Genomic DNA, 13,230 nt, shown 5'->3' with positions numbered 1-13,230 from the left:
CTGCAACCTCTGCAGCAGAACGCTCATCGTGTCTTCTGCATCCGGTCCTGGGCCTAAGGAAAAAGGCTTACCATCCTGAATCCAGTCTTCAGCAACACCTATAAAGACAAGAAAGAACAGGTTAGCATTCCGGCATCTGAAAGGCAAAGGCTTACCATCCTGAATCCAGTCTTCAGCAACACCTATAAAGACAAGAAAGAACAGGTTAGCATTCCGGCATCTGAAAGGCAAAGGCTTACCTACTCTTCATGCTCTCCGGAGGTCTTCACACTGCATTCCGGCATCTGAAAGACAAAAGTTTACCAACTCTTCGCACGCTCCGGAGGCCTTCGGCGCTGCATCCCGCATCTGAAAGACAAAACAAGGTGCGTTTAAAGACATTGGGGAACTTTAATACTCACGTGCCATTACTCCTTTCCACATCTAATCCAGTGGGTATTCCGGCACCCTGCAGCCGCTCCGAACTCGTACCTGCAAAATAAAAAGACAGTTAGAGCGCATAGTGAAGCAGGCAACAAGCGCTTACTTACGTGCTTCAAGGCGCTTCTATTCATCACACGGGCTCCATCTTCAACTCACTTCAGCCCGTCATCCGCCATCGCCGGAACCCTGCAAAACAAGAGACATCATTACTAAAGACTTTAAAGACATTTGAATGACTCGAAACTTACCGTTCGTGCAGTAAACGACGGACAGCAGTCCTCTGAAGTCAAGAGGCCTGCGCTACCTATCGAGTGAAGAAACTGGTTACAGCACCCTGCCCTGAGGCAGATGGAGAGCTCGGCATTCACTTACCTAAGGTGAGAGCGTTAACCTTTGGGGGTCTACAGGAGAGGAGAAGAGGAAAGAGATAGGGACACCCCAATAACCCCAGTTCATTAACCCCATATTTTCTATCTGCAGACATCTTACTCTACACGTCAGGCATACAGTGCACAGAGGTCCAGCCCAAAGAGCCAACCGGGTGCTACACATCACCTTTGAAGATACGGTAGTCGCCCAGTCAAGACCGGCGCCTCTGCGAGAATCAGGTGAGCGTTACAGAACGCAAAGCCTACCGCAAAACTCTCGCCCAGGCGCTATGGAAACCTCGGATACTGACCCCCTAGCCCGGTTACTTGGGGAACTAAGGGCAGAAGTGCATGCAGCTCGTCAGGAAACGAATGCTCTAAGAAGGGAACTAATTATTTCCAAGGAGAGAACAGACAATCTTGCTAGACAAGTGCTACAGTCACAAGCCGGACAGACCCCGTTACCCGCATCAGGGGCAAATCTTCCTTCAACATCCTCTATGAATCCAGTGCAGATCAACCTACCTGGGAATGTACCTCTGGCTCCGCCCGAACGATTTTCTGCTGACCCAAAGAGGTTTGCAGTATTTATCAATCAGTGCCGTTTGCACTTCTTATGCCGGCCAGCAGCCTTTCCAACTGATCAAGCAAAAGTAGCTTTTGTACTTTCGTACCTTAGTGGCAATGCGGCAGACTGGTCGATCCCTCTAGTTAATCAAGATGATCCGGTTCTCCATGATTTTCAAGCCTTTCAGCTTAGTATGAAAAAACTGTTCGCAAGACATTCACAGGGGCAGGCCTTGGACAATGAGCTTCTTTCGTTGCGACAGGGTAATCAAGACCTTTTGGCTTATATTGCATCTTTCAATAGACTAATAGTGGAAACTCAATGGCCTGAGGACAAAAGGATTACGCTGTTTTATAGAGGTCTACGTGGAGAGCTCAAAGACGTTTTAGCCCAAGTAGTGAATCCCCCACAAGACTGTTCGGATTATATAGACTTGGTCGTTCAAATAGATCACAGGCTGCAGAACAGGAAGGCCGATCGTTCCAAGTTTGATGCTCGAGTATTTTCCAAACCGCCAACTCCTTCCAAAGGAGTAGACTCCGGGGAACCCATGCAAATAGGGGGTCTGAAAGGTCCTCTAACACAAAGGGAGCGGGAAAGGAGGAAACAGTTGCAATTATGCCTATATTGCGGAAACTCAGGGCACTTTCTTCGAGACTGTCCGGTGAAACCTGCCAAGAAGGCAGTAGGAGCTGCAGTTACCAAAGTTACAAACTCTGAGCAGGGAAACGACCTCGCCCGACAAGAATAGAGGTCCTCTTGCCGAGCGTGAAAACCAGTTCCGTGACCTCGCATTTCGTGATACCTATGGTCCTCATTAGCCCTGATAATCCGGATCGATTACATGCAATTGAAGCTTACGTCGACAGCGGTGCCATCGGAAATTATGTGGATCATGAAATGGTTTTGAGGATGAATCTACCTCTTTGTCCCAAGGCTGTAAAGGACGTCATTACTACGGTGGATGGTACGGAGATAGCCTCCGGGCCAGTAACGCATACCACTCAAGAGGTGACGCTAGTAAGTCAAGATGGACACCATGAGAAGATCGTGTTCGATGTGATCAAGGCCCTGCAGTTTCAGATTATTCTAGGAATACCTTGGTTAGAGAAACACAATCCTCTGATCGATTGGCGAGCAAGAACGGTCCAGTTTCCAGAATGTGTCTCTACTTGTCACCCTCCACCTGGTGTTGCACTGGCCGCAATTTCTTCAGAGACTCCCCAGTTACCTCCCGAATACCTAGAATACCAAGATGTTTTCCGGAAGGATCAGGCTAACTCTCTACCTCCTCATAGGTCTTATGACTGCCAGATAGACCTGATACCTGGATCTACTCCTCCTTGTAGTAGAATTTATGCCCTCACCGAGCCTGAGAACCTTCACCTTCGACAATACCTGGATCAATACCTGGCAAATGGGTTTATTCGTCCTTCCAAGTCCCCTGCTTCTTCAGCTTTGTTCTTCGTTCCAAAAAAGGAAGGAGACCTTAGAACTTGTATCGATTATCGCTCCCTGAACCAGATCACCGTTAAGAATAGATATCCGTTACCTTTGATCCCTGAACTCCTGGACCAAGTCAGAAAAGCATGCATATATACAAAGCTGGATCTTAGAGGAGCTTACCACTTGGTACGAGTAAAAGAGGGCGATGAATGGAAGACGGCCTTCCGCACCAAGTATGGGCTATTTGAATATCAGGTCATGCCCTTCGGACTTTGCAATGCCCCGGCCGCCTTTCAATATTTTATGAACGATGTCCTCAGAGAGCTCATAGATGTATGTGTTGTTGTTTACATTGACGACATCCTCGTTTATTCTTCATCGGAATCTGAACATTGGAAACATGTGAAAATGGTCCTCGAAAGATTGCGTCAACACAAACTTTTCGCTAAGTTGGAAAAATGTGTTTTCAACGTGACTGAAGTTGAATTCTTGGGATTCATATTATCACCTGGCGGAGTGCGTATGGATTCAAAGAAGGTCGATGCAGTTCTCAAATGGCCATCACCATCCTCCGTAAAAGGTGTGCAAAGCATGTTAGGCTTCGCTAACTTTTACCGCAGGTTTATCCCCGAATTCTCTCGAATAGTCCAGCCCATCACTGCCTTGTTAAAGAAAAACAAACGTTTTGAATGGTCTACCGAGGCGGAACAAGCTTTCCAGGATTTGAAGACTAAATTTATCTCTGCACCAATCTTAAAACACCCTCGCCCCGAACTCCCCTACATCGTGGAAACTGATGCTTCAAGCCTTGCCATGGGGGCAGTTCTATCACAAAAGGACCCGGTAACCAATCAGTTGCATCCCGTGGCATTTTGGTCCCGCAAATTCTCGCCTCCTGAAATCAATTACACGATTACTGACAAGGAACTTCTGGCTATCAAGTCTGCCTTTAAGGCTTGGCGGCATTATCTGCTGGGGGCCCGACACACCGTTACTGTGATTACGGATCACCGAAACCTGCAATATTTGAAGACCGCAAAAGCCCAATCCTCTAGACAACTCCGTTGGGCATTATTCTTTGCCGAGTTTGACTTCATAATTACCTATCGACCTGGTACAAAGAACGGTAAAGCCGATGCCCTTTCTCGGATGGGAGTGGAAGAACACTTGGTCAACCCTAAACCTGTACCAATCATTCCCGAACAAAGAATTCTGGGTGTAATCGCCACAGAATCCATAGAGGAAGTTAAGGATAAAGCCAGGCAACTTGTAACTCCAGCAGACATACAGAATTGGCATCTGCAGGGAAAGGACTTTGCAGTAAAGGACAACTTATTGTATTTCCAAGAACGATTATACCTACCCAGCACAGATTTACAGAAAAAAGTAATCTCTTGTTATCACGACTCTTTAATGGAAGGTCATCCCGGTATAGCCAAGACCTCAGAAAAGATCAAGCGCTACTTCTGGTGGCCGTCTTGGAAAAAAGATATCAGAGACTTTATAATGTCCTGTGGAGTATGCGCCCAAAACAAGAGTCAAAAGGAAAGACCAGCAGGCCTCTTACGCCCTATTGACATCCCACCTCGCCCTTGGCATACGCTTTCTATGGACTTCATCACCGATCTACCTCCATGCTCCGGATACAATACGATTCTAGTAATCGTGGACTTATTCTCCAAGATGGCGCATTTCATTCCGCTCAAAGGCTTGCCAACAGCAGCAACTCTGGCCCGAGAATTTCTCGAAAACATCGTCCGACTGCACGGTTTTCCTTCGGTTCTAATTTCGGATCGAGGTAGTCAATTTATTTCTCATTTTTGGCGAAGTTGCTGTCGGTCGGCTCAAATTGATGTGAGACTATCGACCAGTCACCACCCTCAGACCGACGGACAAACCGAGAGGACCAATCAAACTCTGGAACAGTATTTACGCTGCATGCTGCAACAAACTGAAAAAACTTGGAAAGATATCCTTTGGATAGCCGAGTATGCCTACAATAACTCTGTCCATTCGGGAACTGGGAAAACCCAGTTTTTTCTTTTGTACGGCAGTCACCCTCGAACCTCGGAGTTGGATCCCCTCCAAGATCTTGAAACACCAGCAGTAGACTACCTGCATTCTACAATCACCCAAGCCTTTAAGGAAGCTGTTTCTCACCTTCAAAGGGCTAAAGAACAATACAAGAAAGGAGCAGATCAACATCGGAAGGAAGCCCCTCACTATCAAGTAGGGGATCAAGTCTGGTTATCCACCAAATATCTATCTCTAAAAGGGCCACGCACATTCAACCCAAGATACCTTGGTCCCTATTCCATCACTACCATAGTAAACCCAGTAGCGGTCAAGTTGGACTTGCCCCCGCACATGAAGATACATCCGGTCTTCCACGTCTCTCTATTAAAACCCGTGCAACCTCAAACCCGACTAACCAAATCTCCAAAACCTATCCTAGTGAATGGAGAACTCGAGTTTGAAGTCAAAAGCATTCTGGACTCCAAGATCTCCAAATCTAAACTATTCTACCTAATTGACTGGAAAGGCTACGGCCCCCAAGAGAGATCCTGGGAACCTGCTGAATATGTCCACGCTCCTCGCCTAATCAAAAGATTTCACCGAACATTTCCTGACAAGCCAAAACCCCCGGAGAAGCCCGGTTTGGGAGGGGCCTTGAGGGGGGTACTGTCATGATCTCTGCTTCCAAAAGGTCAGGGTTTTCCCAACTCCCTTGGAAGCAGATCCATAACCCAGGTTCCGAGTGCCAACCAGTCCCAATTGGGACCTTTTGGACCCAGTCCTGGCGCCAGTGGCACCAGGCTCATAAATATGCCCAGTCCCAGCGCTGGAAGCGCCGGGCTCATAATGCTTGGGTGGACTTACCTTCAGCAGACCATGCTGCTTACTTGCCTGCCAGTTGAGCCTCTGATCCTCTTCTGTTTGGAACTACTTTTCCTGTTGGGTGGGGCTGGAGCCACTCCCTAGATTCAGAACACTGGAACTCTTCTGGAAGGCAGGAACTATTTTCTTACCAGGAACTCTTTTCTTACTTGGGCGTGGCTGTGGAAGGAGACACCTAAGCACTACAGGAGGCTATTTAAACCACACCCGGTGGATGAATCTTGCTTTGCGTTATTCTGCAACCTCTGCAGCAGAACGCTCATCGTGTCTTCTGCATCCGGTCCTGGGCCTAAGGAAAAAGGCTTACCATCCTGAATCCAGTCTTCAGCAACACCTATAAAGACAAGAAAGAACAGGTTAGCATTCCGGCATCTGAAAGGCAAAGGCTTACCATCCTGAATCCAGTCTTCAGCAACACCTATAAAGACAAGAAAGAACAGGTTAGCATTCCGGCATCTGAAAGGCAAAGGCTTACCTACTCTTCATGCTCTCCGGAGGTCTTCACACTGCATTCCGGCATCTGAAAGACAAAAGTTTACCAACTCTTCGCACGCTCCGGAGGCCTTCGGCGCTGCATCCCGCATCTGAAAGACAAAACAAGGTGCGTTTAAAGACATTGGGGAACTTTAATACTCATGTGCCATTACTCCTTTCCACATCTAATCCAGTGGGTATTCCGGCACCCTGCAGCCGCTCCGAACTCGTACCTGCAAAATAAAAAGACAGTTAGAGCGCATAGTGAAGCAGGCAACAAGCGCTTACTTACGTGCTTCCAGGCGCTTCTATTCATCACACGGGCTCCATCTTCAACTCACTTCAGCCCGTCATCCGCCATCGCCGGAACCCTGCAAAACAAGAGACATCATTACTAAAGACTTTAAAAGACATTTGAATGACTCGAAACTTACCGTTCGTGCAGTAAACGACGGACAGCAGTCCTCTGAAGTCAAGAGGCCTACGCTACCTATCCAGTGAAGAAACTGGTTACAGCACCCTGCCCTGAGGCAGATGGAGAGCTCGGCATTCACTTACCTAAGGTGAGAGCGTTAACCTTTGGGGGTCTACAGGAGAGGAGAAGAGGAAAGAGATAGGGACACCCCAATAACCCCAGTTCATTAACCCCATATTTTCTATCTGCAGACATCTTACTCTACACGTCAGGCATACAGTGCACAGAGGTCCAGCCCAAAGAGCCAACCGGGTGCTACACATCACCTTTGAAGATACGGTAGTCGCCCAGTCAAGACCGGCGCCTCTGCGAGAATCAGGTGAGCGTTACAGAACGCAAAGCCTACCGCAAAACTCTCGCCCAGGCGCTATGGAAACCTCGGATACCTACCCCCTAGCCCGGTTACTTGGGGAACTAAGGGCAGAAGTGCATGCAGCTCGTCAGGAAACGAATGCTCTAAGAAGGGAACTAATTATTTCCAAGGAGAGAACAGACAATCTTGCTAGACAAGTGCTACAGTCACAAGCCGGACAGACCCCGTTACCCGCATCAGGGGCAAATCTTCCTTCAACATCCTCTATGAATCCAGTGCAGATCAACCTACCTGGGAATGTACCTCTGGCTCCGCCCGAACGATTTTCTGCTGACCCAAAGAGGTTTGCAGTATTTATCAATCAGTGCCGTTTGCACTTCTTATGCCGGCCAGCAGCCTTTCCAACTGATCAAGCAAAAGTAGCTTTTGTACTTTCGTACCTTAGTGGCAATGCGGCAGACTGGTCGATCCCTCTAGTTAATCAAGATGATCCGGTTCTCCATGATTTTCAAGCCTTTCAGCTTAGTATGAAAAAACTGTTCGCAAGACATTCACAGGGGCAGGCCTTGGACAATGAGCTTCTTTCGTTGCGACAGGGTAATCAAGACCTTTTGGCTTATATTGCATCTTTCAATAGACTAATAGTGGAAACTCAATGGCCTGAGGACAAAAGGATTACGCTGTTTTATAGAGGTCTACGTGGAGAGCTCAAAGACGTTTTAGCCCAAGTAGTGAATCCCCCACAAGACTGTTCGGATTATATAGACTTGGTCGTTCAAATAGATCACAGGCTGCAGAACAGGAAGGCCGATCGTTCCAAGTTTGATGCTCGAGTATTTTCCAAACCGCCAACTCCTTCCAAAGGAGTAGACTCCGGGGAACCCATGCAAATAGGGGGTCTGAAAGGTCCTCTAAGACAAAGGGAGCGGGAAAGGAGGAAACAGTTGCAATTATGCCTATATTGCGGAAACTCAGGGCACTTTCTTCGAGACTGTCCGGTGAAACCTGCCAAGAAGGCAGTAGGAGCTGCAGTTACCAAAGTTACAAACTCTGAGCAGGGAAACGACCTCGCCCGACAAGAATAGAGGTCCTCTTGCCGAGCGTGAAAACCAGTTCCGTGACCTCGCATTTCGTGATACCTATGGTCCTCATTAGCCCTGATAATCCGGATCGATTACATGCAATTGAAGCTTACGTCGACAGCGGTGCCATCGGCAATTATGTGGATCATTAAATGGTTTTGAGGATGAATCTACCTCTTTGTCCCAAGGCTGTAAAGGACGTCATTACTACGGTGGATGGTACGGAGATAGCCTCCGGGCCAGTAACGCATACCACTCAAGAGGTGACGCTAGTAAGTCAAGATGGACACCATGAGAAGATCGTGTTCGATGTGATCAAGGCCCCGCAGTTTCAGATTATTCTAGGAATACCTTGGTTAGAGAAACACAATCCTCTGATCGATTGGCGAGCAAGAACGGTCCAGTTTCCAGAATGTGTCTCTACTTGTCACCCTCCACCTGGTGTTGCACTGGCCGCAATTTCTTCAGAGACTCCCCAGTTACCTCCCGAATACCTAGAATACCAAGATGTTTTCCGGAAGGATCAGGCTAACTCTCTACCTCCTCATAGGTCTTATGACTGCCAGATAGACCTGATACCTGGATCTACTCCTCCTTGTAGTAGAATTTATGCCCTCACCGAGCCTGAGAACCTTCACCTTCGACAATACCTGGATCAATACCTGGCAAATGGGTTTATTCGTCCTTCCAAGTCCCCTGCTTCTTCAGCTTTGTTCTTCGTTCCAAAAAAGGAAGGAGACCTTAGAACTTGTATCGATTATCGCTCCCTGAACCAGATCACCGTTAAGAATAGATATCCGTTACCTTTGATCCCTGAACTCCTGGACCAAGTCAGAAAAGCATGCATATATACAAAGCTGGATCTTAGAGGAGCTTACCACTTGGTACGAGTAAAAGAGGGCGATGAATGGAAGACGGCCTTCCGCACCAAGTATGGGCTATTTGAATATCAGGTCATGCCCTTCGGACTTTGCAATGCCCCGGCCGCCTTTCAATATTTTATGAACGATGTCCTCAGAGAGCTCATAGATGTATGTGTTGTTGTTTACATTGACAACATCCTCGTTTATTCTTCATCGGAATCTGAACATCGGAAACATGTGAAAATGGTCCTCGAAAGATTGCGTCAACACAAACTTTTCGCTAAGTTGGAAAAATGTGTTTTCAACGTGACTGAAGTTGAATTCTTGGGATTCATATTATCACCTGGCGGAGTGCGTATGGATTCAAAGAAGGTCGATGCAGTTCTCAAATGGCCATCACCATCCTCCGTAAAAGGTGTGCAAAGCATGTTAGGCTTCGCTAACTTTTACCGCAGGTTTATCCCCGAATTCTCTCGAATAGTCCAGCCCATCACTGCCTTGTTAAAGAAAAACAAACGTTTTGAATGGTCTACCGAGGCGGAACAAGCTTTCCAGGATTTGAAGACTAAATTTATCTCTGCACCAATCTTAAAACACCCTCGCCCCGAACTCCCCTACATCGTGGAAACTGATGCTTCAAGCCTTGCCATGGGGGCAGTTCTATCACAAAAGGACCCGGTAACCAATCAGTTGCATCCCGTGGCATTTTGGTCCCGCAAATTCTCGCCTCCTGAAATCAATTACACGATTACTGACAAGGAACTTCTGGCTATCAAGTCTGCCTTTAAGGCTTGGCGGCATTATCTGCTGGGGGCCCGACACACCGTTACTGTGATTACGGATCACCGAAACCTGCAATATTTGAAGACCGCAAAAGCCCAATCCTCTAGACAACTCTGTTGGGCATTATTCTTTGCCGAGTTTGACTTCATAATTACCTATCGACCTGGTACAAAGAACGGTAAAGCCGATGCCCTTTCTCGGATGGGAGTGGAAGAACACTTGGTCAACCCTAAACCTGTACCAATCATTCCCGAACAAAGAATTCTGGGTGTAATCGCCACAGAATCCATAGAGGAAGTTAAGGATAAAGCCAGGCAACTTGTAACTCCAGCAGACATACAGAATTGGCATCTGCAGGGAAAGGACTTTGCAGTAAAGGACAACTTATTGTATTTCCAAGAACGATTATACCTACCCAGCACAGATTTACAGAAAAAAGTAATCTCTTGTTATCACGACTCTTTAATGGAAGGTCATCCCGGTATAGCCAAGACCTCAGAAAAGATCAAGCGCTACTTCTGGTGGCCGTCTTGGAAAAAAGATATCAGAGACTTTATAATGTCCTGTGGAGTATGCGCCCAAAACAAGAGTCAAAAGGAAAGACCAGCAGGCCTCTTACGCCCTATTGACATCCCACCTCGCCCTTGGCATACGCTTTCTATGGACTTCATCACCGATCTACCTCCATGCTCCGGATACAATACGATTCTAGTAATCGTGGACTTATTCTCCAAGATGGCGCATTTCATTCCGCTCAAAGGCTTGCCAACAGCAGCAACTCTGGCCCGAGAATTTCTCGAAAACATCGTCCGACTGCACGGTTTTCCTTCGGTTCTAATTTCGGATCGAGGTAGTCAATTTATTTCTCATTTTTGGCGAAGTTGCTGTCGGTCGGCTCAAATTGATGTGAGACTATCGACCAGTCACCACCCTCAGACCGACGGACAAACCGAGAGGACCAATCAAACTCTGGAACAGTATTTACGCTGCATGCTGCAACAAACTGAAAAAACTTGGAAAGATATCCTTTGGATAGCCGAGTATGCCTACAATAACTCTGTCCATTCGGGAACTGGGAAAACCCAGTTTTTTCTTTTGTACGGCAGTCACCCTCGAACCTCGGAGTTGGATCCCCTCCAAGATCTTGAAACACCAGCAGTAGACTACCTGCATTCTACAATCACCCAAGCCTTTAAGGAAGCTGTTTCTCACCTTCAAAGGGCTAAAGAACAATACAAGAAAGGAGCAGATCAACATCGGAAGGAAGCCCCTCACTATCAAGTAGGGGATCAAGTCTGGTTATCCACCAAATATCTATCTCTAAAAGGGCCACGCACATTCAACCCAAGATACCTTGGTCCCTATTCCATCACTACCATAGTAAACCCAGTAGCGGTCAAGTTGGACTTGCCCCCGCACATGAAGATACATCCGGTCTTCCACGTCTCTCTATTAAAACCCGTGCAACCTCAAACCCGACTAACCAAATCTCCAAAACCTATCCTAGTGAATGGAGAACTCGAGTTTGAAGTCAAAAGCATTCTGGACTCCAAGATCTCCAAATCTAAACTATTCTACCTAATTGACTGGAAAGGCTACGGCCCCCAAGAGAGATCCTGGGAACCTGCTGAATATGTCCACGCTCCTCGCCTAATCAAAAGATTTCACCGAACATTTCCTGACAAGCCAAAACCCCCGGAGAAGCCCGGTTTGGGAGGGGCCTTGAGGGGGGTACTGTCATGATCTCTGCTTCCAAAAGGTCAGGGTTTTCCCAACTCCCTTGGAAGCAGATCCATAACCCAGGTTCCGAGTGCCAACCAGTCCCAATTGGGACCTTTTGGACCCAGTCCTGGCGCCAGTGGCACCAGGCTCATAAATATGCCCAGTCCCAGCGCTGGAAGCGCCGGGCTCATAATGCTTGGGTGGACTTACCTTCAGCAGACCATGCTGCTTACTTGCCTGCCAGTTGAGCCTCTGATCCTCTTCTGTTTGGAACTACTTTTCCTGTTGGGTGGGGCTGGAGCCACTCCCTAGATTCAGAACACTGGAACTCTTCTGGAAGGCAGGAACTATTTTCTTACCAGGAACTCTTTTCTTACTTGGGCGTGGCTGTGGAAGGAGACACCTAAGCACTACAGGAGGCTATTTAAACCACACCCGGTGGATGAATCTTGCTTTGCGTTATTCTGCAACCTCTGCAGCAGAACGCTCATCGTGTCTTCTGCATCCGGTCCTGGGCCTAAGGAAAAAGGCTTACCATCCTGAATCCAGTCTTCAGCAACACCTATAAAGACAAGAAAGAACAGGTTAGCATTCCGGCATCTGAAAGGCAAAGGCTTACCATCCTGAATCCAGTCTTCAGCAACACCTATAAAGACAAGAAAGAACAGGTTAGCATTCCGGCATCTGAAAGGCAAAGGCTTACCTACTCTTCGTGCTCTCCGGAGGTCTTCACACTGCATTCCGGCATCTGAAAGACAAAAGTTTACCAACTCTTCGCACGCTCCGGAGGCCTTCGGCGCTGCATCCCGCATCTGAAAGACAAAACAAGGTGCGTTTAAAGACATTGGGGAACTTTAATACTCACGTGCCATTACTCCTTTCCACATCTAATCCAGTGGGTATTCCGGCACGCTGCAGCCGCTCCGAACTCGTACCTGCAAAATAAAAAGACAGTTAGAGCGCATAGTGAAGCAGGCAACAAGCGCTTACTTACGTGCTTCCAGGCGCTTCTATTCATCACACGGGCTCCATCTTCAACTCACTTCAGCCCGTCATCCGCCATCGCCGGAACCCTGCAAAACAAGAGACATCATTACTAAAGACTTTAAAGACATTTGAATGACTCGAAACTTACCGTTTGTGCAGTAAACGACGGACAGCAGTCCTCTGAAGTCAAGAGGCCTGCGCTACCTATCCAGTGAAGAAACTGGTTACAGCACCCTGCCCTGAGGCAGATGGAGAGCTCGGCATTCACTTACCTAAGGTGAGAGCGTTAACCTTTGGGGGTCTACAGGAGAGGAGAAGAGGAAAGAGATAGGGACACCTCAATAACCCCAGTTCATTAACCCCATATTTTCTATCTGCAGACATCTTACTCTACACGTCAGGCATACAGTGCACAGAGGTCCAGCCCAAAGAGCCAACCGGGTGCTACACATCACCTTTGAAGATACGGTAGTCGCCCAGTCAAGACCGGCGCCTCTGCGAGAATCAGGTGAGCGTTACATCTCCCCAGCTTTTGCATACTTCCAATAAGGCTGGGTTACCTTGCATTTGCCATACTACCATCCACTCTGTATTGTCTCTTTATTGGCAAATACCAGGTACATGGCTGTACTGTTTTGGTACCTCTGTTTTCACTTCCTTCTTAAAGGAATTCTACCTTTTCTCACTTTCCCTCAGAGGCTCAATGCGACTCAAGCCCTGGTTCTCTCTAGACTTGACTACTGTAACAGCCTCCTCCTAAATATTCCTTCTTCCATTCTGCGACCCCTCCAGCTTATCCAGAATAGGGCAGCGAGATTTATCCTTGGC

The sequence above is a fragment of the Ambystoma mexicanum genome, chromosome 13 (assembly GCF_040938575.1).
Source record: "Ambystoma mexicanum isolate Mex_15411 chromosome 13, UKY_AmexF1_1, whole genome shotgun sequence".
Classification (NCBI taxonomy): Eukaryota; Metazoa; Chordata; class Amphibia; order Caudata; family Ambystomatidae; genus Ambystoma; species Ambystoma mexicanum.
The sequence above is the reverse complement of the archived record's forward strand: the minus strand, read 5'-3'. Positions refer to the sequence as shown.